Source organism: Nicotiana tomentosiformis, chromosome 6 (genome assembly GCF_000390325.3).
Source record: "Nicotiana tomentosiformis chromosome 6, ASM39032v3, whole genome shotgun sequence".
In the NCBI taxonomy this organism is placed as follows: domain Eukaryota; kingdom Viridiplantae; phylum Streptophyta; class Magnoliopsida; order Solanales; family Solanaceae; genus Nicotiana; species Nicotiana tomentosiformis.
In genome coordinates this window covers 71,733,581-71,740,115 of record NC_090817.1, presented here as the reverse complement: position 1 = coordinate 71,740,115, position 6,535 = coordinate 71,733,581, and positions in this window count along the sequence as shown.

Below are 6,535 nucleotides of genomic sequence, written 5' to 3'. Positions count from 1 at the left end.
AGATATGGCCAAAGTTAGCTAGATAGTGGTACGTGTTATGGTTAAATCCTTATGGACTTTTGGAGGGATATTTATCCATTTGGGGATGATCAGAGTTGATTTGGGGGCCTATTGACAGACCCAATGAGGATGTCTATTCTACACCGAGCTGGATTTGGTAGACAGTGGTACGTGTTGAGGGGTGTGGCATTCGGTTAGAGTTGAGCTTGTTCGTGTTCTGATATGTTCTATGTGTTACTCTTCTTTACTACGAGGGGTTGCGATTAGTTGGTTTTATGCACACATGGTGCTTTTCTATTTGGGCCTTATAGCGGAATTCGAGCGAGATGGTGATTTGGGGTGTGGAATGGTTGATTGCGCCTTGGTTATGGTCTTTTCAGGTTGTGGTATATTGTGTTATTTTCTTCTCCATGGTTATGGTCATGCACTTCATGTACTTGATGTCAAATTGCACGTGGTTGTTGATTTTGAGCATTATGGCTTGAGGTATTTCATATGGACCAGTGTTTGGATGGGGTCACACATTGCAACTAGGTTATGTTGGGATATGATCCTTTTGTGATAGATTCGTGTGTCTTGGTTCTACTATGTGTGATGGGTTCGTAGCATTACGTTTGTGATGGCACTTGTCGACCTTGTGGGACGGTTCTCTCATTTGAGTTATTTTCCATGTTTGAGCATATTTGAATTGTTGCTTGTTGGTGCACAGATTGCACCGTTGTGGCTTTAGGTTGTATTGGTGTGGCATGTCAATAGAATAATTGTGTTTGATGAGATAAGTTCATTGGACCTAGAATGGATATTATCGTATTTGATTACGGTATGTTTGGAAGAATAATAACGGGAGTCGGCTTAGAATTTAGCTTTGGTTCTAGTCGGACGAGTGAGAGCGCTCTATGACTTGTTGATCTGATGAGTGGTTATGAGTTTCTGCATGTTGCTTTCATCATCGGCAGTGTATGAAGGTTTTGAACGAGGTTTTTATTTGGTATGAGGTTTACTACCGGTATGAGGTTTGTTTTGAGCAGCTACTGTGATAGAGAATTATTGATACGAGTATGCAAATTGTGTGGTATATCATGTGATTACATCTTGGGTTATGGTTATAGCTTGATACAACCTATTCAGACTCACACAGTGTGTAGATGCGAGATTCGGGTCTTGTAAGGAATTTTAGATGTTGGAAATTTGATTTTTAAGGCTTACGGACTAAGGTTAAAGTAATGATCTATAGTTATGATGTGTTGTCAGGCTTACACGGATTGGGGTGATGTGGGATCACCCCCGGGTATGTGCATGGTAAGGTTACACGACGTTTTGATGGCTTTGGAATGACTCTGGGTACTTCGAGGACAAACGTATGTTTAAGTGGGGGAGAATGTAACGACCCAACCGGTAGTTTTGAGCTTTTGCATTCCGTTCAGTTATTTGAAGTCTTGAGCAGCATCGTATAAATATTATGACTTGTGTGAATCGTCGACTTTGGTTTTCAGGTTATTCAGAATTGTTTTGGAAGAATGAATTTCATGTTTGAAGCTTTAAGTTGGAGGAGTTGACCAAGTTTGACTTTTGAGTATTTGACCCCAAATCGGAGTTTTGATGATTTCGTTAGGTCCGAATGGTGATTTTGGACTTGGGCGTATGCCCGGATTTGCATTTGGATATCCCTGGAAGGTTTCGGCACTAATTGGCGAAAGTTGGAATTTTGAAGGTTTGGAATGTTCATAAGTTTGACCGAGAGTTGACTTTGATGATATCGAGTTCGGATTGTGGTTCCGGGAATTGGAATAGCTTCGTTATGACATTTGTGACTTGTGTGCAAAATTTGAGTTCATTACGGGTTGATTTGATATGTTTCGCCACGAGTTTTGGAAGTTGAAAGATTCAAGTTCATTATGTTTGATTTGAGATGCGATTCATCGTTTTGATGTTGTTATGCGTGATTTGAGGCCTAGAGTAGGTCCGTGTTATGTTATGGGACTTGTTGGTATATTTGGACGGGGTCCCGAAGGGCTCGGGTGAGTTTCAAATCGTTTTGGATCATTTTAGCTAGGCTGGTTTGGCAGGGATTCTGGTATGACCGCACCTGCAGAGCTATAGGCACAGGATCATTTTAGCTAGGCTGGTTTGGCAGGGATTCTGGTGTGACCGCACCTGCAGAGCTATGGGCGCAAGTGCGACACCGTAAAAGTGGAAGAGGAATCCCAGAAGCAGAGGTTGCAACTAGGAGCAGGAGTACGCAAATGCGGAAGTTTCTTCGCATTTGCGAAGGCGCAAATGCGGTGGCTTTGGCACAGAAGCAGAAGGGGCGCAGATGTGGAGCTTGTAATCGCACCTGCGATATCATAGAACCGGCAGTAATTTCGTAGGTATGAGTGTTCGTCTGGTAAGTGGAGTCCGCAGAAGCGGAACTTGTGTCACAAAAGCGACGCTGCAGAAACGGCTATTTTCTTCGTAAATGCGAAAATGCCCGTGCAAACTCTATTTAATTCGAGGTTTTGGTTCTTATATCATATTTGGAGATGGAGCTCAAATTGAAATGATTTCTGAGGTGATTGTCACCATGTGGATTGGGGTAAGTGTTCTGTACTCGGTTTTGATTAAATTTCATGAATCTATACTCATTTTTGGCACTTGGTTGATGATTTCAAAAGAGAAATTGAGAGTTTTTATCTAAGATTTCATAAAGTAAATTTTCGAGTTTTGAGCATTGATTTGGAGTCGGATTTGAGTGAAACTAGTATGGTTGGACTCTTTATTGAATGGGTTGTCGCATTTTGTGAGTTTTGTCGAGTTTCGGGGTGTGGGCCCGAGTTTGATTTTTTGGTTGACTTTGGATTTTTGATTAAATATTCAACCTTTATCGATTGGGTTTATTTCTTTTGGCATTATTTGATGTTCTTGATTTGCTTTTGGAAAGTTTCGAGTCGTTCAGAGGTCGATACGTGCGGGATAGTATTTCTAGAGTATTGGTTGACTCTCGGTATTGAATTTGTCTCGTTTGAGGTAAGAATCCTATCTAAACTTGGTTGAGACACTAGTTGCCTGAATTATTAATGATAGCTTTGTGCTATGGGTGCACGCATGCATGGGGTTTGAACCCATGTGCTGACACTGGGGGTATTTATCCATGCTCAGGTTACGTTTAGGCTATGATAAGCCTAGAATTGACGGTTAAGCTTTAAGCTATGATGTTCCCTGAATGAACTTGATAAATGCTATTCTGTGATGAAATTGCCGATTTGACCTATGATAGCACACTCTGCACATGCCTACACTTTAGCATGTCATTTATACCACTCCAAGAGCATAAGATTTTTTATTCATTCATCACATATATGTATTCTTATTTATTTGGTCCCGTGTGATATGATTGGACTGGATGCCTGTGACCATACAAGGCAGATTGTGTTGTTATGTCTGTGACCGTGCGGGGCAGACTATGACATTGTACATGTGACCATGCCGGGCGTATTATGATATTGTACCTGTGATCACGCCGGGCGGATTGATATTATTAGCACGTGAGTTGTCCATGCAGATTCCGATATTGATATTATTAGTATGTGAGTTGTCCGTGCAACACTTGAGTTGTCCATGCAGATTCAAATATTGATATTATAGCACGTGAGTTATCCGTGCAGCATGTGAGTTGTCTGTGCGGTTGATATTATTAGCACGTGAGTTGTCCGTGCAGCGTATGGATACGGATCCATCCCCCTAGGGTCACCCTCTCATGTTTCTTTCTTGATGGTGTTCACGCGGAATGTGAGATACCGATGGGTTTTTGGTTGATATGAGCTCTGGTTACTATAGTTGGATCGAGTTGCGCGCCGCAATAGACTGCTATTTGGTTATGGCATTTCATATTTACTTGCAATTTCCTTGACTGTTTACCTTATTTACTTGCATATCTTCCTTATATGCTGGATTGTTGACTGAGCAGAATACTGTAAAACAAAGAATTGTGAGTATCAAAGTGGTTTTACCTGAGATTTTCCTGATTTGATCATATATCTGTTCTAGTTGAAATTTTAAACTGCGCATGTGTTAGTGAGTATCATCTATAGTTCTTGCTTCTTTTACCTCGCCAAGGTTAGTTAGGATACTTACTGAGTACATGGGTCGGTTGTACTCATACCACGCTTCTGCACCTTGCATGCAGATCTTGGAGTTGATGTTGTTGTGTATGACGAGAGCTGGCTTTGAAGATGTACCTGCGTCCCAGTTATGACTATCACTTGTCCTTGGTAGCTTTAGATTCAGATTCTGTTCATTTACATTCCAAACAGATGTTGTAATTATTTCAATTCAGTTTTGTAAAAATCTAAGTATTTGTGGCTCATGACTTGTACTACCAGTCTTTGGGAAATTTCTTGTATAAAAGTTCAGTTATATTATCTTTATTTCTCTCAGTAAATCTCTTTTGAATTGAATTGTTACTAATTGGCTTATCTAACGGGTTGGGTTAGGTGACATCACGACTAGTTGAATTTTAGGTCGTGACATACGAAGGCTTTTTCCTCTATTAAGCCAATATTGTGAAAAGCCATTCTTCTGAGCTAATATTCTGCCATCTCTTTATCATTCCTACTAACTTTGGAAATATATTGAGTTCCGTTTTCCTTCAATCTTCTATTCCAACTTCTAATTTCTATTTATTGGCTTAAATTTTTGCATTAGAAGAAATTTAGAAGTACAACTTTGATTTTTGAGTAGGCACTGTATTTGAGGGTAAAATTTCTATTCAACAATTTATAACATGTGGAGAAATTACTATCCTAAAAATATTAGAGCACATTCATTTTGCTTCTTTTTTTAAAAATTTATAAAAATCTCTTGCATCATTTCACATATATATTCAATCATCTTGACCTCGATGAACAAGTCAAACATATAATGATTCACATTGATCATTCACATAACTGTGCACTTTATTCTTTCAAGTATAATTATTCACTCAAAGCTTTATTTTAATAATGTTGATATTATTTTATAAAATTATATAATACATAACTGGACATACGTGCAATGCACGTGTCGAGAAACTAGTACTATATTAAAAGTGAGAAGACCTTGAGTTAAAAGTTGAATTACAAAAATGCCTTTCTAAATACTTAAATTCCTTATATATTTAAGAAAAAAAAACTATTACCGATTAACTTATTCTCAATGTCCCTTGGTATAAGTTATACTACATGAGTGTTGGAACATAGAGTTTAAGTATTACCGTTGTTTTATTGGAAGTTTATGTCATCAATAGAAAACATGCATTTCTATCATTTCTATTTTTACGCCGAATTCAAGAAACCTAACTGCATCTTCAAACTGTGAGGGACTTAGGGATGTATTGACCCATCACATATTATTTACGGCGTGATTTATGACTCAAAATTAGTTTCTATATGGGAAACTATGCCAATGATGAACAAAGAAATAAGTGGCGACAAATTCAGGTTTTATTTTCTTTAATTACTTTACTCATTTTTATTTAATTTTCTATCCAATGTAATTTATATAATTTAGTTTCTACCAATATTAAAGTAGATGCTAATTATGTGATGATATAAAACAAAGTTACATCGTGTGGTGATTGAGAATAATATATGTTTAAGGTTAATTTTGCTATTCATTTTATCAAGTTAAATGAAACTGGTTTGTTAGTATACAATTTGGTTACTTGTATCAAATGTGTGGAAGGTTATTTTCAAAGTTGAAAGACGTGAGTTACAAACTTACACTTTATTTGAGTTCATGAAAATGATATCTTAATAAATATATTATTCTAAGTCAATAAAGATGTACAGTTGTTTGCTTGATCAGAATAAACGATCAAATATTAATATATTTCAAAGTTGAACTGCTAAAATCACAAGATGTTTGATCACGCCCAACTCTAGTCCTAAAAAGGATAAGCGATCGCTGCAAATATAATCTGGTCTAAGAGTCCGGAGTCGAATCCCACAGAGAACTAAGTTTTCGCCGTAATTGTTCAATATCGCTAAGAAGACAAGCTCGAATAAATTTCTAAGTTATAAAGATTAAGATTCTTATATCTAACTAACTAACTAAGAAACTAAAGCAGTAAATTAACAACTAAAGATACTAAAGGTTGGTGATTAAATTTAGGAGGTCTAGAGTTATGATTTTCCCAAATGTTGGAATCCTTCCCGCTATGTTCCCTACAATTTCGCCTATGTATTCTCTACTGATTGTGAACACTTTAGGTGCCGTAATTCTCTCTCGAGCAACTACAATAATTTACTAGATATATTCTCTCGAACTACGCTAGTTGGCTTTATCTAACCGCTCATTATGACCATGTCAAGACTTTGTTATTTCTAAACCTACCTTTAAACCCGCTGTATTGATTTCTCACATACGTTAGGAGTGACGTTGTTCAACAACCACCTAAATATATATCCTTTCTCAAGCAACACATAATAAATAGGCACAGTCAATCGATGGCCATTCAATCAACTGAAATAAGCATGTAGTTGAACAAAAAGACAAATTCAAGGGTTAAATTATATTA